This window comes from Coenobita brevimanus, chromosome 74 (assembly GCF_032717465.1).
Source record: "Coenobita brevimanus isolate Jiangsu-jjx chromosome 74, ASM3271746v2, whole genome shotgun sequence".
Classification (NCBI taxonomy): domain Eukaryota; kingdom Metazoa; phylum Arthropoda; class Malacostraca; order Decapoda; family Coenobitidae; genus Coenobita; species Coenobita brevimanus.
The window spans coordinates 28,073,607-28,099,336 of record NC_137027.1 but is presented as its reverse complement, the minus strand read 5'-3'; the positions used below and the strand labels follow the sequence as shown (position 1 = coordinate 28,099,336).

The 25,730-nt window shown below is 41.4% G+C and overlaps 1 long non-coding RNA gene and 1 pseudogene across 1 annotated transcript in view; both read left to right on the top strand.

Moving 5' to 3' along the window:
* Positions 1-25,730, top strand: part of LOC145407887 (uncharacterized) — a 563,348-nt gene that overhangs the window by 157,938 nt on the left and 379,680 nt on the right. The window lies entirely within an intron of this gene.
* Positions 1-25,730, top strand: part of LOC145407650 (neural cell adhesion molecule 2-like) — an 81,059-nt pseudogene that overhangs the window by 35,739 nt on the left and 19,590 nt on the right.

Genomic DNA, 25,730 nt, shown 5'->3' with positions numbered 1-25,730 from the left:
GAAATTACAACTCAGCAAATAATTTAAAAAGAAAATTAATCCATCATCATTTCCCCACAGAGCATCAGTCTTCCAAAATATTCCATTTCCAGCGCATGTGATGCAACGCGACAATGAAAAGAAAAATGGGCGGTCATAATTTGCGCCGTGATTGGCTGCAATATGGCGGGATGATGAGCGAACCCATGTATGGTCCATTTCACTGCATAACAACTCTGTTGGATTTTGTAGTTTCCGTAATCTTTTTTATGGATCGCAGCCTAATCGTTTGTACTAGTGGGCGATGATGATGATGATGATGGTGGTGGTGGCGACAGTTTCTCCTGAGATTGTGTTTTCCTGTTTCTGCGTCTGTGCAATAATAATAATAATAATAATAATAATAATAATAACAATAACAATAATAATAATAATAATAATAACAATAACAATAATAATAATAATAATAATAATAATAATAATAACAATAACAATAATAATAATAATAATAATAATAATAATAATAATAATGACGAAAAAGTAAGTGCCATTTGTCCTAAGCTCACACAAAATAATGGCTCCATCTCTACCTGAAGGCGTTTCATCAGGTGAGAAATAGACTCCTTCACCTGCACTTTTGTACCTGTGATAAGCCTGTCGTGGGAGGGCAGGATGGAGGGAATATGTGGAGGAATCCTGGGTGAGGAGGAAAGAGAGGGAGGAGAGAATGGAGGGGGGAGGAAAGAGTGAAGAAAGGTGAGATAAGAGAATATGGGAGGTGAAAATGAGGGGGGGAGGTGGGAGGAGGGTAAGAATGCAGGGTAAGAGTGAAAGAATTCTTGGGTCTGAGGACAGACAGGGAGAAGAGAATGGCAGTAGGGAAGGGAAGGAAATGAGAGGCGAGAGGAGGGCAGGAAAGCAGGGTAAGAGTAAGAGACTTTTGGATGAAGAGGAAAATTCAAGAAAGAAAGAAAATAGGAGGAAAATAGACAAGACGGATAGCATGACATGGTAAGAAGATGGAGAATAAAGACATGAGAAGGAAAATCGAAGAGAATGAATAAAAGAAAATGTGGAGGAAAGAGAACATTGGAACATAAAGAAAAAGAACACAAAAGAAAATGGGATGAGAGAAAATATTGCAGAAAAGAGGGGAGGAAGCAGAACACAGAGACAGAGAAAAAAAAGCAAAAGAGATAAAAGGAAAGGGTAGGACGAAGAATGGAAACAAAATACCAATGCAAAAATAAAGAGGAAAAACAGAGATAAAAGAAAATTTATGGGGAGGGGAACGTATGACAAAGATAATAAAAGAAAATTAAGTGGAAAACTAAGGGAAGGATCAGATTAGGAGACAGGGAATAAAGACAAAAGTTTTTGATGGGTGAGTGAGAGAGAGAGAGAGAGAGAGAGAGAGAGAGAGAGAGAGAGTCTGGATGTTTAAAAACGTATTTTTATGTTCGAGTTTATAAGTAAACACACACCATGGAATTAATTGTATAGTCTGAAATACCATAGGGCAAATTAGGAAATAGTTCAAAAATTCCCGATATATGTGTGTGTGTGTGTGTGTGTGTGTGTGTGTGTGTGTGTGTGTGTGTGTGTGTGTGTGTGTGTGTGTGTGTTTTCGTTAAAACTGGTCGCCTTCTCTTGTACGTTCAGAAGTATGGCAATGTGAGTGACATTTCATTACAAGTTTTCCCTTTTCATTCCCAGCGAGCTATTATTTTCCTACGCATCTCTCTCTCTCTCTCTTTCTCTCTCTGAAATGTCTTAGATTCTCTCTCCATCCTTTCATTCTGTCTTCGTCTACTTCTCCTTTCATCACCGTATCTCCTATACCTCCTTATACGCTTTGATTTATTCATCTTCCACTTGTTACCGCTTCCGTCTTTTGTCTCCTTACACACACACACACACACACACACACACACAGTGACAAGGTTGGAAAGAGAACGAGTAAAGGGGAAAGGGGAGCACTGTATGGGAGACCTTAAAGCGAGAAAGGAGCAGAAGGAAGGAGAAAATTACGCAAATGCAGAGGGAGGCAAGCAATACGAGAGAGAGAGAGCGAGAGAGAGAGAGAAACAGACAGACGGACAGACAGACAGACAGACAGACAGAGGAATGAGAGGAGTTGAAATGAAATTCTCATGATGATGAGCCAAGGGGAAGAGTGTCAACATAGGAGGGAGAATGGGAGAGGCGTGACAAGAAGTGAGGAAAGCAGTATATAAGGAGGGAGAGAAAATCAGAAATAGAAAAATAGATGGAGAGAGAGAGAGAGAGAGAGAGAGAGAGAGAGAGAGAGAGAGAGAGAGAGAGAAAGTCAAAACACCGCATTAGGTTTGGTTACGATAAGCTAAGAAAAAATCGTCATCGAGTTCAGGGGGTTAATGATGTGGCCCTTTGACTGTTTCTGTCTTCCTCTTCAATTTCTGTTTCTTCTTTCCTTTTTCCTTTTCCTCCTTTCTATTTCCTCCTCCTCCTTCTCCTCCTCCTCGTTTTCCAACATCAACTCTCAAGGCCGTACACTAGGAAGCAAACCAAAGCAAGTTCTTCTTGACGATTACGTTTTAGTCTACGCCCTAAACTACTCCTGTGTTTTATTTAGGCCTTTGTAATATGGATACAGCTTTCTCAACAGCGTACAGATACTGAGGTGTACTATACAGACCAAACCACTAATGACGGGGTGTTACGAGATCTCAGGGGCTTCTCAAAATACGACCTTGAACGAAACCTTAACCCCAATTCAAGAGGGGCATTTTTTATCAACTCAGTATTTCCGATAACTTCCAGCAGACGCCAGCATGAGCCTCCTCCCCCTCTTCCTCCTCCTCCTCTTCCTCCTCCTCCTCTTCCTCCTCCTCTTCCTCTTCCTCTTCTTCCTCCTCCTCGTACATCCCGTAAGAGAAACTTTCAAGGTCTTGCTGTTTCCGTTGACTCTAACTGGGTATAAAATTTGTTTCTTTCCATATTGAATGCTGAGCTGTAAAGTTTAGCACTAAGAAATGGTGCTAGTCACGATAAAGTGCTATGGACACGACGCAGGGTTATAGTATTATCTTTTTCTGCCTCTGACCTAAGGGAAATTGACAAGAGGACGCAATTCTCCATCCAGCTTAAAAGAAGGAGATACAGATCTACGCTGCATATAATCGTCCAGAGATCGCAAGGTCAGGGCCTGTATTCTCGCAGCTTAAAGAGGTCCCTAGCACCTCTTCCTTAGCGATTTATTTATGTATGTAGTGTATTATGATTTGAGAATGATTTAAGTATCACAGAAGAGGACAGCAAGGAGTTATAAGCAAAATGAATTGTTTAGGAAGAGGTGTTGCGGAGCTTACTTAGCACGCAGGCTCCTGTGACTCTCCCTCGGATGAATAAAGTCGTCTGACGTTAGTTGGAATTAAATACTAGAGTTGCCCTGACAATGAGAGGGTTAATGATGGCCGTATAAACACTCTTAGGTTCTCATGACTCCTCCCATACACATTTGCTCACTCAGTTTTAATAACATAACAGTGAATGACAAGGACTTACCCAAATTCATGAGGGACATTTCCGACGATTCGAATATTTCCTACAACTTTCCCAGATGTCAATACGAACTCCCCCTTCCTCCCCCCCCTTCCCCTTCCTCTTCCCCCTTCCCTTCTCTTCCCCTTTCCCTCCTCTTCCCCCTCCCCTCCCCTCTTCCCCCTCCCCATCGACGGAGTCTTCAAGGTCTCGCTTTCCCTGCTTTGGACTGGGGTAAATAAAATTTTTTGGAAGGTGGCAATGACAGAATTAAAACGACAGCACAACACTTACATCTCGGGAAACCTAAAATTTACTATGTTTTCTCGCCCTAACTTGGTCTGGATTTTCATTTTACAGTTTATTTCACATTGCTCAATGGGAGAAAAGGACAATTTACAGATCTGTCATAGCACTTCTTCGTGACTCGCACCATATTCTACAGTTAATCTCATCACAACAGTATTAAAGGGGAGATGGTCATTTTTGACATTGTTAGAGAAAAACGAGTATACAGTCCCGTAGGCTACTTTCTGTTTACCGACGAAGCTGATGGTGCAGACCTTAGTGCCAGTAAACATCATCCTTCTCACGAGGGACATTTATATTTCTTATTATGGGAAAAAAATTGCGCTTTTTTCCCGCAATATCTTTAGATTCTAACGTCTATTCAGCTGTAATTTTTAACGTTTGACTTCAAGAAATCAGACTACTGTCTAGATTTTCTTAGCGATGTTTCCAATGATTTTTGGTCCTTTTCTAGCTGTCTTCTGGAGATTTTTGTATTTAGTGCCATTCTAGAAGATTTTGGGAGCAAGTTGGATGGGCTAAACAGGATGGAGCTGGAATTCTTTACTTCCTGTAACGTTTCGGGCTACACAGAACGTTGAGAAAACAAAAAATTCAAGCTCTGCCTAGTTCATCCCTCACACTCGACTCGTCCACATGTCAAAAAGGATCATCCACTTTTGAGAGCAATTTTAGCGGTATTTGTGGCTCTGGATATAGCAACACAGATATTTTAACAACTTCAGTATTTCCATTAACTTCACCAATCCTATCCTACCCTACCCCCAAACTTGTCCCCTTGTCAGAAAGAATCAGCCACTTTTGACAGCATGTTTAGCGGCATTTATGGCTCTGGATTTAGCAACACAAATATCTTAACAGCTACAGTATTTCCAGCAACCTCCCCAGTCCTATCTTGCTCTACCCCCATCCCGTCGGCAGTTTTCAAGACCCTACTGCATCCGCCTCGGTGTGTGCTATCGGGCGGAAAGAAACAAGGGCTCACAAACTCACTCTCATTCACTTCTCTTCGCTCCCTGCCCTTTGATCGGACTGTCGGCTCTCTTGCAGATTCGTGAAATTGGGACATTCAGGATTTCGTTACGCCTCATTCTTAGCGATTTATTCTAGGCAGTATTCCTCAGTATCCTTATGTTTGTTAGCAGTGCGAAGTATGGGGAAATGTTTGGGAGCATTCCTCCTTAGTTACACACACACACACACACACACACACACACGTTAGTATTAAAAGAATATCAGTAACGAGAGAGAGAGAGAGAGAGAGAGAGAGAGAGAGAGAGAGAGAGAGAGACAGACAGACAGACAGACAGACAGACAGATACTCAATCGTCTTTTTCACTCCTTGACCTTTGATCGAACTTACGGGCTTTCCTGTAGACTCATGAGACAAACACGTGTTGTAGGTGACATAGGGGGCTGCGTAACCCCTGTTCCTTGCCGATTTATTCTACAAATTCACTCAGTATCCTATTGTATGTAAGTGATGCACTGACGATATTAGAGATAAAAATAAAATACACGAGAAGGATAAAGTGTAATGTGAAAAATAAAATAACTGAAAAATATTCTTCCTTGCTCGTGTCTAATAGATTTTATGGCTTTTATTTTACCTTCCTTTTTATATCCTCCTGGTTTATAAGTTCTGAAATTTTCTATCGTGTTATTTCTCGTGTTTCTTTTCATTTTTTATTATCATAGGAATTCCTGGGGTATGAAAAATTTCGTCTTTTTATTTGAATACAAAAGACAGTGTGTTCTTTTGTGCGCTCTCTCTCGCTTTGTCTCTGTCTGTCTGTCTGTCTGTCTGTCTGTCTGTCTCTCTCTCTCTCTCTCTCTCTCTCTCGAGGTCAGGATCACTCTAGTATTCTGTTCTAGCAACCCTTAGACGATTTTATTTACGTTAGAATCTTGGTGTGTGTGTGTGTGTGTGTGTGTGTGTGTGTGTGTGTGTGTGTTTAATTTATTTAGTTTCGGGGATCCTTTGCACTAAGCTTATTGACACGATTATTTTTTTTATCCTGCCAAGAGAAAGTGTTCATCAGTGGAAATTTTCCCTCGTGGTTTGGGTTTGAAGCTTTTGTCTCCAACATTTTTTTTATTATTATTATTTTTTTTTTTTGCCTCTTGACTCTTGCATTATTCTCTCTTTCTACTTTGATTTTTGTTATTGTTTTTCGTTTGTTCTTCAGTCGAGGGTACTCCTTTGATGTCTCCAGATTGCTTTGTTTGACTTTAATTGCGTGCTCATGAGTGAAGTCTGACTGAGAGAGTCATAATATATTTTAGCCAGCCTCAGTGGTCCATCCAGGTTGTCCTTTACGTCCCCTTACCCTCCCTGTTGTTCTCTTTGCCTCCCTACTGTCTTTCTCCCCTCCCTCTGTCTCCCTTTTCTCTGTATCTTCTGTCTCTTCATTCTACTACTCCCCTGTTTCTGTTTCCCTTTCTCTGTATCTTTTATCTCTTCGTTCTGCTTCTCTCCTGTCTCTGTCTCCTCTTCTCTGTATTTCGTCCATCTCTTTGTGTTGTTTTATTTCCTTGCTCTTTATCTCCTTTCTCTCTTTTTTTCCTTCTTCTGTCTCTTCACTTGACTCTCTCCTATTTCCTATCTTTGTTTCCACTATTTTTTACTTCCTATCCTGTGTTTCTTTTCTCCTGTCTCCCTTTTCACTGCAACTTTTTCGTATATTCATTTTGCTTTGCAAATCCATTGTATCCTTTTTCTGTGTCCCCATTTTCTTTCTCTCCTTCCTCTTTGTCTTCATTTGTCTCCCCTCTGTTTCCTTTCTGTTTCCATTCTGTTTATCTCCCATCTTGTCTCTCCTCAGTTTCAGTCTACTTTGTCTCTCCTCCATTTAATTTTTCTATGTCTCCTTTCTCTTGATCTACCCTCCCTGTCTCTCTTTCGTCTTTTCCCTCTCAGTTCCTCTGACTTCTCTCTGCATCTCCCCTGGTATCCCTCTGCCTGTCTCCCCTTACTCTGTTTTCCCTCTGGTTACCCTCTTTCTCTCCTCCCTCTCTGCCTTGTCTCCATTCTGTCTCTCTTCCATTGTCTTCTTTCCTCTTTGTGTCGTGTTTCCCTTTACACGTCCATTAGTTCCCCTTTCCTCCTCCTTTGGTGTGAGTACCTCCCCGTCTTCTCTCCCCTCCCCTACCCTCTCCTCTCCTTGCCTTCTTTTCCCTCTCCCTTCCCCTACCCTCCCCCTTTCCTCACTTCTCCCTCCTCTCATGTCTCTTCTTCCTCTTCCTCTCTTCACCTTCATTAAATCCTTTGATACTCCCGCTTCCTCTCTCTCTCTCTCTCTCTCTCTCTCTCTCTGCATGTAAAGAATATATATATATATATATATATATATATATATATATATATATATATATATATATATATATATATATATATATATATATGCCTCTCTCTCTCTCTCTCTCTCTCTCTCTCTCTCTCTCTTCTTTATGTCCAAACTTCGCAACCAAAGGCATCATGCTTTTTTTTCCCATACGTTTATCCCTATTGGTTTATCTGTCTTCTTTCATCTTTTCTGTATCCTTCTCTCTTTCACCTCCTTCTACCTCCCCTTCCTCCTTCGTGTCAGTGAAATGGGATTAGTTTCTGTTGAGGTACTGGACCAGGGAGTAAGTGTGTCTGGGGTGATCAAGGGATTATTAGTATTACCTTTTGTAGCGGAAGAAGCACCCAATTGAGGTCTGGAATGTTTGCTGCAGATTTAATTCTCAGTATCTTCAAGGATCTCCCTCTAATTGTACAGTTCTTATTTCAATCTTTCGTACTTTTTCATGAACAACAGAAATAACTGAAGGCAAGAAACGTACGCAGTGTTTCCTTAGAGTTAAATATGAGCGAAAAGCAATATTTTCGATCCGATCATTTCCACATACCTGGACAAGGTGCGTTTTGAAAGACTGGAGATGAGCAGAATGATAAACAGACTAAAAAAGACAGTTCCTGTTCTTTTCAACTCCACCACCTGCTCCTGACAGCCACTACGAACTCTGTAAAATTATAACCTCACAAAACTCTATTGTATCACCTTATCTTAATGCTCTTGGTTATTGTGTACCTTACTGTCTTTTCATAAGGGTGCCATACTTATCTCTCTTCGTCCACTATTGCACGCTGGACCTTTCAGAAAAGTGCTTCGCGTACTACCTATCGCCAACAGGTATAGGATCGAGTACGCCATGCGTCCAAAATTTCGGATTCGACCTTACTGAACATTTGAAAAGTGCTCACTCCTCTCTCTCTCTCTGGAACACACATTGTGCAGTATCAAGTTAAATGGAAAGCCTTACTGAACATGTATGCTAAGTTTTCTGATATATGTATGCTAAATTTTCTGATATATTCATTGTTGCCAGTCTTCCTTTCTCATCCTGATATTCTCACTGCATATGACCTCCCGCTAATGATAGTGTGTCCAGCCACCTCGATATGAACGGATTTTGATTTTTTTTTTTTTTACTGATTATCTTTTATTGCAAGGGCCTTGTTTTGTAGGCTGCTATCTTTTGAGTTCTCTCATGATTCCATAAAAGAAACATAGTACGGAAGGAAAGCAAATACCGATTCTATTTCCAAGCATTAATTGTTGGGTCCGATCACTATTAATTTATGTTCAGCAGTTGACAAGTATATCATTTCAATTATTTGCAGAATAATTATGAAACTCTTGTACGATATTAAAATAAGATTATTGGGTTACGAAGAAGACCATTAGATTTCAACATACAGTGCTCATTATCTCGTTGTCTATCATTATGAGGCACATCAGCATTTATGTCGTCAATTATGCATTCATTATTGCTCCCTGTCCGTTCATATTATTTCCATTAATTTGTGCAACATCTCCTTGAGCTCATGGGCTTCACTCCCTTTCACTTGTATGCATATATTAATGATCACAAGGGACGACCACGCCTCGTCTCCAGGCATACAATTATACAGGGTGTCCTAGGAATTAAGTCAGAAACTTTGGGAAATGATAGAGGAGGGAATTCTAAGGAAAAAATGTTATATGAACATGTGTCCAAATCCCAACCGTTACGGAGCTACAGTTACTGATGACCTTATGGGTGAATTATGAAGAAGACCTTTTTCGCCCATTAGGTCATCAGTAATTGTAGCTCCGTAACGGTTGAGATTTGGACACATGTCCATATAACATTTTTTGCTTGGAGTTCTCTCATCTGTCATTTCCTAAAATTTTTTATTTAACTCCCGGAACACCCTGTATGTGTGTTGATCTGTAAGCTAAGGAGGGGACATAAGGGAACGTGTACCCCATCCTGTTTATATATAACATGTCCTTCATTACAGTTATACCCCTATTATCCGTCGTGTGTGTGTGTGTGTGTGTGTGGGTGGGTGTGTGTGGGTGTGTTGCTCTATATGCTAAAGGGCATGAGGGGGAGGCACATTCTAACTGTTTATTGCACATATAATTATTTTGTCCTGTCCGTTTAGCTCGTCTCTGTCTATCCACACCCCTGCCATACTTTCAAGTTAAACTCTATTGACATATCAGCTTTTTCTTCAGGCATGTGTGGATGTTTCTCTAGTTTTTAGTAAGGGAAATAAATACCATAGCACCATTCCCTACACAGAGTATCCTCCCGTCCATCACGCCACTGCAGTACTTCAGGGCAAAACCCTATTGAGCATCTCAGCTTTATTTTCAAGCTTATGTCCTGGAAATTTCTGGGAAAAACACTATCTTCCTTCTTATTGTTCATATCTATAGTTTAGCCTCTGTCCATCACACCCCTTACCATACTCTGATGTAAAATCCTTGTTCAGCATACCGGCTTCATAGATCATCTCAGCTTTCTCTTCACTCGCGAATGTGTGTTGCTCTATATGCTAAAGGACACGAGCGGGGTGTCGTACCCCACCTCCTCCCTTTCATACACCAGAAGGTTACGACACATATCAGGGCTGTTTTACGACGTTGCTTGCAAGGCATCTCGCAAGGCACTGCGACAGCCTTGGCTGAGATAGAGAGCTCCTTGGTGGTTAAGTATCACGTTGGAAATCATGAAATTCTATGTCGGGTGTCAGAGTTATTCGGAGGATTCGAGAGAGGAAACCAGGAACCAAAGTGGTTACGCCTAGGTCAACTGGTGTAAACTTTCCATGCTTGATGAAAAGGAGGCAGGAAGCACGGTATATCCATGTGAACTTTCCCAGCTTGATGAAAACGAGGCAGGAAGCACAGTATATCCATGTAAACTTTCCAAGTTTGATGAAAAGGAGGCAGGAAGCACGGTATATCCATATAAACTTTCCAAGCTTGATGAAAAGGAGGCACGGAGCACGGTGTATGCATGTAAACTTTCCAAGCTTGATGAAAAGGAGGAAGGAAACAAGGTATATCCATGTAAACTTTTTAAGCTTGATGAAAAGGAGGAAGGAAGCACGGTATATCCATGTAATTTTTTTTAAGCTTGATGAAAAGGAGGAAGGAAGCACGGTATATCTAACAGCCAAGACTAATCCTTAAGTTACAGCTGGAGACTCATTTATTTTTATTTGGCCAGCGTCTGAATGTTATGTTATGGCTAATACCATGCGACTAAACTCACTATGGTGAAATATCTTACCATATCGATGGAAAAAAGCCTCCAGTATCTCCTTCAATAAGAAATTGCTTCATAAATCAGTAGAATAAATGATATCACCCGTAGGTTATATTTAGATCTATCCAATCTCTGGGAAAAGGCAGGGAAGTGATTTATACGACAGCAACTACGCATTCTGAAGAGTCACTTTTCGTCTTTAACCCGTCACGTCCCGAGGTTTTCCGCACCTCCGACATCCCCCAGTCCCGAGGTATTTTCGAATTTTTTTTTTTGGCTAAAACCTTCGCTTTTGGTGAGAAACATCGAAAATTCATAGAGAAATCGCTCACCTGAGGTTTAAAGTGCCCAATCCAGGTAGGAGTTCCTCCTTACCTGAGTGGGTTCTCTAACATGCTGGCACCAAAGAAAACGAGTTCTATGGGAGGGTAACTATTTTATCCACTCATAAACGGTATTTATTTATTTACTTGGTACGAATGTATATGTAGTATGACAGTATATTGGTTTTCAAGCAGTAATAAAGGCATTATAAGCACTGTTTCACTCACTAACTAATCACCATACCTGACCTATTTTTGCCACACTACCTGATCATTATTTCTTGCTGTTTCTTCTTCTAATGCTATGTAACATTGTCCTCCACATTGTCATCGATTGGGGAATCTCTCTGGCCCTGAATAAATTTACTAGCCAGGTCACTGGTAACAGGTCCTTTGCCAAGACAATGTCATGAGGGGGGGAGGGGGGAGGTTATGCAGTGTAAGGCATTGTCCCTGCTTGGTATCTTGTACAGGAATAGAGGAAGGTGTCCGGTGTATACATACGATAAATCACGTGCAAAAAATGAAAATTGTGCAAATTAGGGACCTTGCAATTGCACGACGTACCAGTACGTCGCCGGGACTGGCAAATGCAAATCGTTGCAACGTACCCATACGTCGACGGGATGGGGCGGGTTAAGCATAAGGTTCTGAAATCTTTTAGCCAGAGGATGTTTTTCTTGCTGCTGCTTGAACGTTTTATTCAGGCTAGTAGAGTCCCTTAGTGCCGAAGAAGTCATGAAGAACTTATCTAACCCAGGCTGGAAAGGTTTATCTTAAGGTGGAAAAAAAAAAAAAATCTCCTGCTTACAAGTATGGCAAAAATAGCATTCACACAATACATTAAAGGAGTTAAACCTTATCCCTGTCCCCGCCAAACAGTTCATTTAACTTGAAGGTGACCTCACACCACATCTCCAAATTCCCCGTCTGGTGTCATGCCTAGAAATTATGGGCCTGGGGGTGGGAGAGATATGGGTGAGGATGGGTAGGCGAGGGTTGGGGGGGTTGGTGAGGCGTAGCGGAATAGGTGAAATGTATGTATAGGTGAGGGGAGAGGGGGGATAGGTGAAAGGGTAGGATTCGGATCATAGTATCACTTCTCACTAACTCAAGACGAATTTATTCAACGTAGATTAATACTAGGCCAGTCAAATTGATGAAACTTTATTCATTGTTAATCTGGTCTCTTTCAACTTAGCGACGGACAGACAACTACGCTCATATAACTTGTAATTGAGTTTTTGCGTTATACGAACTTGGAGAGAAGGAGGAAGGAGGAGGAGGGAAACCAGGAGACGGAGAGGAAGGGGTTTGAGAAAGGCAGAGAAGGAAAAAATAGAAAGGAAGGAAAAGGAGGAAAAGAAAGTGAGGAAAGGAAAGGCAACTGGAAAAGGAAGAGAGGAGATGGAAAGGGAGGAGGACGAGAAGGAAGAGAGGGAGGAGGAGGAGGAAAAAGGTAGGAGGTTGTGAAGCAAATGGAGGAGGAGAAGAAGGAGGGAAGGGCAAGAATAAAGGAGCTTAGAATGCTTCCTGACATATCCTTAACATTTGAGTTCAGCGTACATAACACTTGTGGTGTCCTGGTTAATAATAAAGCAAACTGCGTCCATATTTAGAAGATAATAACATACAAGAATTTTTTTTTACCTTCTCAGCCAAAGGACATGTTTTATTTTGTTTTTCCCAGTGACAAGAGATTTTATGCAACTTAGAAAGGTCGCTGTGCAAGGTTTACACTGATGGAATGTTTCTCACTGATCCTCACTACATCTGTGCTTTGAGGTATCGTGAAATAGACGGCGTGACTACTTTTTCTACTGCTTTTACTGGCCCTATCCCTCTGTTCCTCCTATCCCTGTGGTATCTTCTCTGTCTTTTCAATTAAGTGATCCTCCCTACACATTTGCCTTCAGATTTTGAGGATCAGACGGCATGACTTCTTTTACCACTGTTCCTACTATTGTTCCTGCTCCTATTGTTATTTAATCCTATATTTGTTGCCGGCTAATCCTACCCTTGCTACTGACTGATCCTAACTTTGCTACTGAGTGTTCCTACCAATCATACTGACGAATCCTTTGATACTGTCTGATCCTACTTTTGCTACTAATTAATCCTCTCTCCATCACTTTAAGTTTTACCAACCAATCCTACCTTTGTTACTGAATGTTCTACCTCCGCTACTAACTAATCCTGACTTTATTACTGACTGATCCAACCTCTCTACTAACTGATCAACCTCTCTTTCTTTCTCTCTTCAGGTATCATGGATCAGACGTCATGACTACCACCTACTGACTTTCCGATCACAAGCTTAAAGTGGTGATGAAAGGTTTCAGGTCCGTTATGTCAAGCAGGAGTGAGTATCAATAGGGAATATGTAAGTAATTAAATATGTAATTAGGAAAGGAGTGAGTAAAAATATAAGGATGTAAGATGTAAGGAGGCAACACGATGATTATCAATAAGATCTAAGTAACGAAGGAAGTAAAGAAGTACGTAACGTCGTGAGTACCAGTAAAATGTATCTAAGTAAGAACGTACAGCAGTGGGTATCACAAAGTAAGATGTAAGTAAATTAGTAAATGGACAGGTAAGTAAAGTACCCGAGTCATTATCAGTAATTGTGTCTAGAGTTAATATTAACTACGAAAGGGAAAAAAAGACAAAAAATATAACTTGAAGTATAAACAATGGAAGCATTACCTTCGAAGCGGTAAAAACAAAACAATGTAAAAAAAAATGTAGCTGCTCAGTACACATGATTACCGACGCAGCCAGGCATAATCATACATGATTTTTGTGCACAGGTTGACTGGAACTGTCCCATTGTTGTTGTTTTTCGCTTTTTCGGTTAGCATAATTGGTGGTTGGGGAAACAAATGAATTAGCATACGGACTGGCACATGAAACGCCATTGAAGCTCCGCGCTGTAATGTATACCGTAATGTAATACCCCAAAATACATACAGTAAAATACATAATTAATACTGACCTTCCGTGTTCTGAATACTGGGTAAACACCGACTGTATTTTTCGATGTGAAGTTATAAGGCTTTCTAGATCTCTCACTCTTATTCTTCTCATTTATTTCTTGTGTTTTTGGATCTACCTTCGCCGCACCTTAACTTAAAGGCGGAAATTATGTTGGAATGATGTTGTTGATGTTGGTGATGATGATGATTCTCTTCCCCTTGTTCCTTATATTTTACCCAGTTTCACATTATGATCCCTCCCTTTCTTTCATTTTCTTCCTTTCTTTATTCTCATCCGTTTCTAACTTTAACAAGATCTCACGTGGGCCTTTCTCTCACATCTCCTAAATCTTACACCTACTCTTGTTGCCTTATTTATATCCCCATAGCATACTGGGAGAGAAGGGTGTATCCTCTTGTGGGTATGGTGTCGTGGTGGTTCTAACATCATATGGCCCTTTTTCTCCCCCCTCCCCACAGGACTGGCAATTGCATATCAGGTGCGTGAAGTTCAGAGATGATGGTGTCTACGAGTGTCAAGTGCCGTCACACCCGCCAGTCAGCCTCTTTGCAACGCCCAGAGTTGTAGGTAGTTTTTACGTGTCTCTCCTGGTTTAGCTTGGTGTGTGTGTGTGTGTGTGTGTGTGTGTGTGTGTGTGTGTGTGTGTGTGTGTCAGCATGATGTGTGGCATTGTCATGAGTGTGTGAATTGTTGGGTGTGAAGTGTGTCAGTGTAAGATGTACCAGTGCATCTGAGGTTGACTGACATTAATGAATCAGTTACATGGTGGAAAAATGCAAAAAAAAAAAAAATCCCTTCATAATATTTTTCCTGTGTCCTAATGTACCTTATGTTCTAACGCACCTTAATGTAACTTAAGTACTGTAAAGCTATCACTCATCCCATCTTGTCTTGATTACTCTAACCCAGTTTCAAATAGCTAGAATAACTTTACGCAACCAATGCTATTTTTCTTTCTCGTTCTCCCCCACATCATCCTAACATGATCATCACCCACGCCAGTCTCCCTCTCTGTCCCTAAACCCGACGTAACCTAACTTTGCCTACTGTCACCCGCCCCATCTCTCTCTAAACCTTACCTAACGAAGCTAACCATCACCTAACCCGAGCCTCTCTCTAGACCTAACCTAACCTACCCTTACCCAACCCCTGCCCTAACCTACCCATGCCTACTGCCACCCAACAGAGGCGACGTATGAGATCCTAGGGGGTCCTGAGAAGTACATGACGGTGGGGTCGTGGCAACGGCTGGTGTGTGTACTGAGGGACAACACACAGCCGCCTGACTACGTCCTTTGGTACCACGACGACCAAATGATTAACTACCACTCCACCACGGGGGTAAGTCATGGTTCCTGTGGTATTGTGCTTAGTTGTGGTTGAGTGGTTAAGGATGCAAGTTTGGTTGAGAGGTTAAGTGTAAAGGTGATGGTAGAAATAATACGCAGCCGCCTAACAATGCCCTCTGGTACCACAACTACCAGATAACTACCACACCTCCAGGGGAGCAAGTAGAATTTGTGGTTGGGTGGCTGGGTGGTTGTTGTAGAACCCTTATAGCAAGGAAGCATTGTTCTTGCTTATTTAACTGGAAAGAAAGAGAGAGAGAGAGAGAGAGAGAGAGAGAGAGAGAGAGAGAGAGAGAGAGAGAGAGAGCAACAAAAAAAGGAAATGTCCAGTCAGTGCGTATTAACTGGGACGTAAGAGGCTTAACCCCAGTCAGCCCGCAAATCTAAAAGTTTGGTGCGTGTGTGTTGGCTGGCTGCTGACAATTTTTTTTTTGAAAGGTTCAGTGCTTCCATTGTGTGTGTGTGTGTGTGTGTGTGTGTGTGTGTGTGTGTGTGTGTGTGTGTGTGTGTGTGTGTGTGTGTGTGTGTGTGTGTGTGTTCACATAGCTGTGGTTTTTAGAATTTAAGTTAAGCGCGTGTTATCTTTCACGCTTGCGTGTGCTCATGTGTGTGGAGGGGGGAGGGGTGTTTTGTGTGCTTGTTTGCGTTTGTCTTTTTGTTTCAGCTTCTGTACGATACAATGACGTCTATTTTGATTTATTCTTGCTGCCTTCAGATAAGTTCATTCATTATCTATCACCTACAAAAGGGGGCCAGAAAGTCTTTATCTATCCCTTTACTACACAGACGTGTTTTATAATTATTCTACCTACCCCCAGCTGATTTTATTCAGCCTAAACGAGAGACCCATTTATTGAAGTGGTTACGGAAAGTGGTAGTTTATCTCTTCATTTTGGAGGCGTCTTTTGTGTTTTACTTTTGCTATCACCAAATTATACTGTCCTTGGGCATCTAGACAAATTAGTTCAGCTTTGGAGAGACCCCTTGTAATAAACAGATTAAGGAGTCATGAAAGTGGCCACCACGGCTGTCTGGGCAATAAATACACAAAGTTCTGGCACAAGCTGCACGCTGAGAGGATCAACAAAACATAACAATTGACTGAACTTTGGCAACGCGCTTCACAGTTCCCAGCATCACAGATTAATCGCTTGGCAAAAAATGAAAACTGTTGTGGGCATTTTTTTCTAGAAGTGTGATGGGGTGTTGATGTGGTGGTTGGAGTGGGAGTCTTCGTTAGGTTTATTGTGGGATCTGATCGCATCCAAATGGAGGAGACTGACAACGAGAAATATCTCTTCTCCATGCTGTTATGTACGAATGGGGAAGAGATATATGTATGGAGAACGGTGCATGTGAAAGTTCGATTGCTGTAATGACCGTGTGTGTGTGTGTGTGTGTGTGTGTGTGTGTGTGTGTGTGTGTGTGTCAGGTACAGACAGAAAACAAATGCCTACAGGTATATAAAAACAAGGGAAATGATTTGAAAAACACAAAAGTTAGGTAACTGATGTAAGAATTTCTAAAACATAAATCAGGTATGTCAGCTCCCTCCTTCAGGTACAGGTGGAGAACAACGGTGGCCTGAGTGTGCTGTTTCTGCCAGAGGTGGGCCGCAGGACTCGGGGAATTACACCTGCGCACCCTCCAACGCTAAGACATCCAACACCAACATACACGTCCTGAAGGGTAAGCGCCTTTCTTATTTTGCATTCCTTATTGTGTTATTCTGTTCTCATTGGTTTCTTTATTTAGATTTATCGCCATCATCTTCTCTGTCATATAAATATCACCACATCGTCATCCTCATTATCATCATCATCATCATCATCACTACCATATTCATCAATAAAAGCATCATTAAAAACTATCTTTGTTAACTTCTGGCAATGCTATTAAGTTAATTTTATTCTGCAGCATCAACCTTTATCATCCTACTCATCATTTACTACCTAATTAGTATTGTCATCAATTACTAGATCATAATAAGCGGTAGCATTTTCAATCCACTGCTTAATTGGACGAAGCCACTTCTTTCGGGCCATAGTTATCTTCTTCAACAATATTAACGATCTTTTTCATAAGCTTCTGTTATTAATAGCGTTATCAATTACTATAATAAGTAGTTGAGGTAACATTATCAACGTATATTGTCATTTCCTTAATTATCATCTTATTCAGAATAATTTTTTGTGGTGCTCGTCCCGGGAGGCCATATCCCTGTATCTCTTCTCTAATGCAAAACTAAATATTAATCTCTGGCAAGGAAATGTCAGGTGTGTGTCAAGTGTGTGTCAGGTGTGTGTCAAATGTATGCAAGGTGTGTGTCAAGTGTCAGGTGTGTTCAAGTGTGCCAGGTGTGTGTCAAGAGTATGTCGTGTGTTGCAAGTATTTTTCGAGTGTTTGTTAGTGTCAGGTGTGTGTCGTGTGTCAAGTGTCATCCACATTAGGTTTTGCAATACAGAATAAATTTATGTCGAAGGTTATCGGCGTTACGGGGTGTCCGTGTCCTCTCATATCTAAAAATTTAGGATGAATGTCAGAAATTGAGTTCAGGATGTGAAAACTAAGATAGTGATCCGTTTAGTGATATTCTGCACACTCCACGCTGACATTAAAATTTTTCTTTGAGGCTGTGTAATGTTTTCTCTTCCTGTATATCCGAGAACAACACTTCCTTTACAGTGCCTCGAAACTGCATCAAAAACTCAGTGATATTTTGCTGGGCCAATATGTATAATTCAGTCGGGTTTAATTATTTCACTGAGATGACGTCTCCAATTTTTTCTTTCTCTCTATGCTCCGAGACTTGCAATATTAGGAGAGCCTTTCTGAATGTAAATTATTAGCTGTGTCTTTAACCCTTTCAGTCTGAGAGATCTTCCCAAACATCAAAAAATTCATATGGATGAAAGTTATCAGTAAATGTATCTGCACTTGCTATACATTTTACCAAACAACTAATTTGAATGTGATCTGTAAAATACTTGGTTAGTGTATCTTCAGAATCAATAAAGATATTATTAATGAATAATAATAATAATAATAAGAAGAAGAAGAAGAAGAATAAGAAGAATAAGAATAAGAATAATAAATAATAATAATAATAATCTATCTATTGCCAGAAGCCTTAATCTCGTTCGGGGTGGCCATAAACAAATCGCCTCCACGTCGTCCTGTCCCCCGCCAATTCACTGCCCCGCTCCCAACTCACACCCCCCTCTCTCATATACCTCTCCACCCCATCCCTCCATCTCATCCTCGGCCTCCCCTTCCCTCTTCCCCCCTCCACCTCACTCACATACACCCTCTATGTCAGTCTTTCACCCTCCATCCTCTCCACATGGCCAAACCACCTCAGTGTATTCCTCCTAACGCTCCCTATCACATCCACATCCACACCACAACGCTCCTTTATATCCTCAATTGTCAGCCTGTCTCTCCATGTGACTCCACAATTCAACTGCTGTCACTCTTGACTTGTGTCAATGATAATAATAAATAATAATAATAATAATAATAACACAGTAGTGCAGACAAGAAATATAAAAACATCACCACCCAAAGGTTCTACGAAATTTAACATGATTTTTTATTTCATATGTTCTGTGTGTCAAGTAATTCTCAGTAACGTGAAACTGAAGCTGATATTTTAATTTACTTTAGCTCCTTCATTGCGACGATAGAAAATTGGTATATTATTTACATTAACACCAAAGGAATTAGTTCAGCTGAGAGAACAACCAGGCAAAGAGTTAACCTGTTTAGTACGATGACGTCTTTTCTAGGCTACGATAGTTCGTTCATTTTAACATGACCCAGATTTTCCTCCTTATGCAGTTTATTTTATGTAGCCCAGTGTCAGAAGAAGAGAATATTACGGTTGTACATCCTTTCCACAGCACTCCCTTGTGACTAGCATCATATTCTAGTGTTAATCTGTTGTTACAACTCAGCATTATAGGTCGAGGGATGGCAAATTTAGGCCAAGTTAAAGTGAAAAGGGTTTACTTTTACCCACAAAAGATTTTAGTTATAGACCTGAATAAGTCTCGTGGTAAAGTGCCTAGAATTGATCTCCAATAACCTAGAGAAAAAAACTCCTCATACCCATATACCGTTCGAGCAGCTCATTCTTCCTCTTCTTGGACTTTTCTGTTTAGCAATGGTAGTTATGTTTCGTTCTTTTTATCCACAGGCGGCGAGACCCCCCCAAGCCATCCACTCTGGGGCGCCCTCCGTCAGTAGTACCTCGCCTCCGCTGCTGGCGATGCTCTGGGGGCTCCTCACCCTCGCACCATCACCCCCGTCTGCATCGGAGAGTTGGATTGGACCTTTATTATTCATTAATCGATCATAAATCTACCCATCTATCCATCATTCATCCCTCTATCCACATATTTTTTTCCTTGAGTCATCCATCCAGCATCCATCCACCCAGCATCCGCCCACCCAGCATCTATCTCCTCATGTCTCCTGCTAACGATGCTGCCGCTGCTCTGAGGGCCTCTTACTCTCACTCCAACACCTCCTTCTTCACCAGTGAGTTTGACTATTGTTACTGTCATTCATTCATCCATCCAATCATCCATTGTTCTTCCATTCATCATTCTCCCATCCCTCCCATCATCATATCTCATCCAGTCATCCATCTCTCATCACTCTCTCGCCTACTTATACACACCCACTGCTACTCCATCACACGTACTCTGATAACCACCTCCACTAAACCACTGATCATACCACCCCACCTACCCACTGACACAGACCACCAATCAATCACATGTCTCTTTAACTCCCCCACCTAACCTCCAACCAACCTACCCACCTCCCAGCCTCACCCACTACCCCACTTACCCACCTGCCAACCTCACCCACCACCCCACCTACCCACCTACCCTTCAATTTCACCTCCCTCACCATGCCATCACTACAGTAACTGCCTGCCTCTCATCCCTTGCAAATTGCCTTCACTGATGGCTTCCAGTTGGCTGTACCTACATAATAGATTTACCCATTGTCTCTGGTGACCTGTTTTTATTATTATTATTATTATTACTATTTTTATAAGTAGTACTACTGCTAGGTAATCTTCTTTGAATGAAGCGAGGTCTCTTGTAGTGTAGAGTTAGAACGATTCCCATTAGCTTCAGTGGTACGGCAACATGTTTTTAAATTCTATTCTTTCCACCGTCTCGGATAATTTAATTTCACTGCAAGATACATTTCTCGTTGAAACAGGATTATACAAAATCACATTTATTTAATGAAATCTTTATTAATTTATTTTTGTATTTATTTACGTATTTATTCATCCCAGTATATATCACTCAAAAGGACAGGGTGACGTAATATCCAGAATAAACAAGGATAATATCGGCAAAACTATCAGTAGTATACCTATTGAAATGGCCATGTCAGTCGTTCACACATAACTGAATCCCTCAGACTCCTAGCTAAGCTTACAGGCATAACCATCTGAACACTGATTACTATTACGACATCAAAAGGGAAATGAATTTAAGAGTTTCTACAGATGCGACACTTACATCACTCCTCGCTTCAGTCGATCAAATATAAAACTCTTACAATGTGTTCTGAAAAGCCTGTTCGGCTATACAGATGGCAACACTGGATTTCGAAAGTCATTGTTCGCTCTTTCGTCAGTTATCTTTATCAGACGAGTCAGTACTTATGTCCGAAGCTTTACTTTTCGCCAGACGATCATCCAACGAGAAGGAAATTACTTGTGGAAAATATGAGGGACCTCCATTGTAAAAAGGTAAAAACAGCACACTCATTTGCCTAATGTCCTCTCGTCAGCGCGTGGAGGTGCTCGGCGCTAAGATGAGAGGGAATCCGGAGAGAGAAGTCAGGTTTGGCGGGGCGATCACCTCAAATGATAGTATTGCTTTTAGATCTTGTGTTTCCTGTTATGATCACTTCATTTACTCTGCATTCCGTCGAACGTACTGTAGCTATAGCGACATCCTCATCTGTCTTCATGCTGTTACATTTTTATTTTACAGTCTTACTGCCACCAGACAACTTTGCTGGATTTCGGCCCCAAAGGCGTTGAATTACACCTTAATCTAGTCACAGTTTCCTATGTTTCGACCTTCAGTATAGCAAGAATGATATCAAAAATGCCTCATCGGATTCAGGAGGAACTTGCCTAGATATTACAAGACCAACGTAGAATATGCTCCGTTGTACTAAATGGGCTGACTCCTATTACTTACCCTGAGACTGGGGTAAAGATAAACACAATTTTTTTTACATAATTACTGAAACGCCTGGTGGAATAACTAAAGAAAAATGACCATTCCACCTCGTTGCTGATTTCCTTCACATGAAATGGAATGCAGCCTAACAAATTTACTGTACTCTGAGGTACTTTGAAAATACTGACCGTCTCAAACTATGAGCTTAACGTATCTTCTCGCACTCAGTATTAACCCTTTCAACCCGAGGACGTAATTCTCGTTTCATTCTTATCTACAAATTACTATGCTCAATTTAGAAAAGACCGATTACTGAAGAAGCTAACGAAGGCTGTATCTAACCCTTCTAATTTGAGTAAATTGTCTGCAGGTAGAATAGTAAACTGAAGAGTACGTACAAAACTGAACAGGTTAATGAAAAGCTCGTAAGACCACTTTCGTGAGTGGTTTGAGCTTTTGCCATGAAAATTGTAAAAGGGAGGTTCGCGCAAAGCATTTCACGATTTTTATTGTCTTTCACGTACCTATTTCCGATGCTGTTTTTCCCTCTGCGTGTAATCTGATATCTTTTCGTCATTTACATTGCTATCACCATTATCACTTCCAGTATCGCTTTCATAATATTATCATCATCATCATTACCAAGATCAGTCACCATAGCCATCGTCACCAAGGAACATCATCATCGTCATCATCTTTATCCTTCTTCCTACTCTCCTCCTCCTCCTTCTTCCTCTCCCCGTCTTTTTTCATCCTCTTCTCCTGCGTTCATTAATAGTTCATAGACTTTCTTCTATTCTTCCTTCTTTTCTCCATTTCCATCTTCTTATACTTCATCTTTTTAACTCGCGAGATTAGCTGCTCCTTAGTAGTTCACTGACTTCCTTTCTTTTCTTTTCTTTTTTTTTATTCTTCTCCTCCTCCTCCTTCCTTTTTTTCATCTTTCTTCTCCATCTTTTTCTCCTTTCCCTCCCTTTTCTTCCACTTATTCTTCATATTTTTCCTGACTTCTGAGATTAACAGCCCATTAGTAGTTGACTGACATTTTTCTCATTCCTCACCATCTGCTTTCACTTTTTCTGCTCCCCCTGCTTTTTCTTTCTCTTCTCCTCTTCCTCCTCCTCCTCTTCCTCCACCACCACCATTGCTCTCTCTCTTCTCCATCTTTTTCCATTCTTGACTGGCGAGATAAACTGCACATCAGGAAGGAATTCATGGTCCGCATCAACTGTCCTTCATTACCATTAGTTTATACCCTTCAGCCTGGATTTTCACAGCTGGCAATTTTGGTCAAAGGATAACAGTGCAATTTGTTTTCACCCTTCCGTGTGATTACTTTTTACTTGCTAACTTCAGACGAGTTTTGTCTATTAGTTTGGTAGAGTTTTCAATCCTGTGAATCTTACATGGCCAAAAAAAATTATTTCCATTCGTAACCGTGCTTTTTTGCTGAATGTTGCTTTAAAATAATGACAATAATAATGATAATGATAGGGGCGTGGAAGAAGTTGAGAGGCGGAAGAGAGAGTTATATGTAGAAAGAAAGAGAGAGGTGAAAAGATTAGTAAGAGAGAGTAAGAAGAGAGTGGATGAGGAATTTGGAAGGAATTTGAGTGTAAAGTGGAAGGACTGTAAGAAAATGTTTTAGAAGGAGGTGAAGAGGGTAAGACAGGGTCACAGTGAAGTTAGGAGGGGAGTGAAAGATAAAAATGGTAGATGACTAGTGGATAAGGGAGAAAAAGTGAGCAGATGGAGAGAACACTATAAGGAATTGTTGAACATAGAGGATGGAAGTAATGCGAGCATAAGTGGCTGGGGAATGGCTGTGAGAAGGAGGGAGGTGAGAAGACAGGAAGAAATCAGTAGGATAGAAGTTGTGGAAGCAATGAAGAAAGTCAAATTCGGGAAAGCCCCAGGAATTGATGGAGTGTGTGGTGAAATGCTGAAGCATGGAGGAGTGATAGTAGTAGAATGAATGTGGAAGATGTGCAGATTGGCCTGGGAGGAAGGTAGAGTCCCGGAGGATTGGAAGTCAGGTATAATTATTCCTTTGTACAAAGGAAAAGGGGAAAAAGAAGTGTGTGGTAATCACATGGGCATTTGTCTTCGTAGTATATTAGGAAAAGTGTATGGTAGGATACTTATTGACAGAGTTATGGAAAGAACAGAGGAATTAGTTGGAGAAGAACTGGGAGGCTTTAGGAAGGGAAGAGGTTGTGTAGATGTAGAGTAGGATACTTACTGACAGAGTTATGGAAAGAACAGAGGAATTAATTGGAGAAGAACAGGGAGGCTTTAGGAAGGGAAGAGGTTGTGTAGATCGGATATTCATTCTTAGATCTTTAGGGGAAAAGTTTCTAGAGAAGGGAAAGAAGTTGTATGCGGCTTTCATGGATTTGGAGAAAGCATATGACAGAGTGGATAGACAAGGATTTTGGAAAGTATCCAAGAAACCATTTACAACGCTGGGTGGTAACCATATAACCAAACAATTCGTGCTCTCTAAGTGTCAACAAGTGGGTTGGTGAAGGGTTAGTGCCCCTCCCCGTAAAACAAATAACTCAACTCAAATGGCCACCCCTTACGGGATTATGGTGTCTGGCAATAGATAGATAGATAATAATCATCATCATCATCATACCAAATTGACTATACTAAACGCCAAACTATTCTCTCTCTTCCCCAGGCTGGCATAGGGCGAGATCTTGGACCGGCAGAGACTTAAAAGCGAGAAGGACACGGTACCAACTTCCATCACTAGGGGGCGGCGCTCCTGACAGAGAGACTATGAGGGGGGTTTGCCCCCCCCTCTCTCTCTCTCTCTCTCTCTTCTTTCCTCTCCTCTATCCCTTCCTCTTTCTCCAGACAGCGAGACTATGAGAGGAAACTGTTTCCCTCTCTGTCTCTTTCTCTCCTCTCCTCGCTCCTCTCTCCTCTTCGCCTCCCGACAGAGACCATGGAGAGACTCGTTTCTCTCTTCTCCCCTCTCCCCGTCTGTTGGTTTTCCTCCTCCTCCTCCCGATAGCGACAATACGAGAGGGGCATGTGTAATCACTATCAAAAGTTAGCCAATACCGTTATGCTGGCAGTGGTCATGTAACTTGCTGCATGAAGTATTATTATGTGATTGCAATATGAAGCATACAAAAAAAAAAGTATGAGAAGGATGCATACTCTCTGACGTTTGGGGAGGAATGAGAAATATGGAAGGCAGGACACGATGCTGGAGGGAGATTGTGGACGAACTTTACTCCTTACAGTTCCCCTATCTTTCCTCTCACTTTCCTATCTCCTCTCCTCTCCTCTCCTGTTTCTCCTCTCCCTTCTCCTCCTCCCCCTCCAGCTCCTGCCGACATAAAGTCCAAACCCACCCAGTCTCTTCCACTGTTAGAAAATTCATGGCGTCTCAAGTGTGATGGGAAGGGATGTGGTGGGTGCTCGGGAGGTGGTCACTGCCTGCTAACTGGAGGATGAGTAAGCAAGAGAATGGATGGAGTGATGATTTGGTTCAGTGAATGGAGTCGTGATTGGGACAGTGAGCAAGAGAAAGAGTTAGTAGTGATCTGGATAGCCAAATTAATTACTTTTTTCAGTGATCTGTTGTCTGGTAATTGAATGTTGCGAGTAGGGATGGACTGGTGATTTGGAGGCAGTGAATGGAGTGGTAACTGGGGCAGTGTATAGATAGGTGAATTTAGTGATGATTCAGATTTAAAGCTTATTCAGTTGTCAGATTCCTGGTAAGTTGAAGATAAGGGGGCTGGAAAATAAATAGCCTGGTGATGTGGATGTGTGAATGGGGTGGTGATTGGAATAGTGAACTTGTAAGTGACCTTAGTGATGATTCGGATGGTGTAAGGATTTGATGTTTTATGAGTTGATCAGATTCCCAGAAACTGGAGGGTGAGTGGTGCTTTGGGAGATGTGAATGGAGGAGTGACTGGGAGCGTGGGCACAGGAGATAATTTAGTGGGTATTCGGATGGTGAAAAGTTCCTTTTAAGTTGAGAGTGAGAGAGGGTGTGAATGGATCAGGAGGTAATTTGGGGCAGTGAATCAGGTGGTGTTTATGAGGGAGGATCGGTGAGTGAATGGAGAGATTAGAGCGTGAGTGAGGAATCTTGTGACGGAATGGGGATTGTAAATGAATAAGTATGTGAAGAATGAATGCCATACTGATATATGAACGGGTAAATGGAATAGGCAGAGGATCGACAAGTGAGTCAGTGTGCGAGACTGAGTAAATTAGGTGGCTGAGGTAACAGTGGAATGCTTACTGAGAGAGAGAGAGAGAGAGAGAGAGAGAGAGAGAGAGAGAGAGAGAGAGAGAGAGAGAGAGAGATTTTCCACTGCTGACTGACTTGAGGATAAAATGAGCCAGAAGGAGCCAGAAGCAGCTGGTAAATGTGCAGGCTAGAGAAATATCAAGACAAG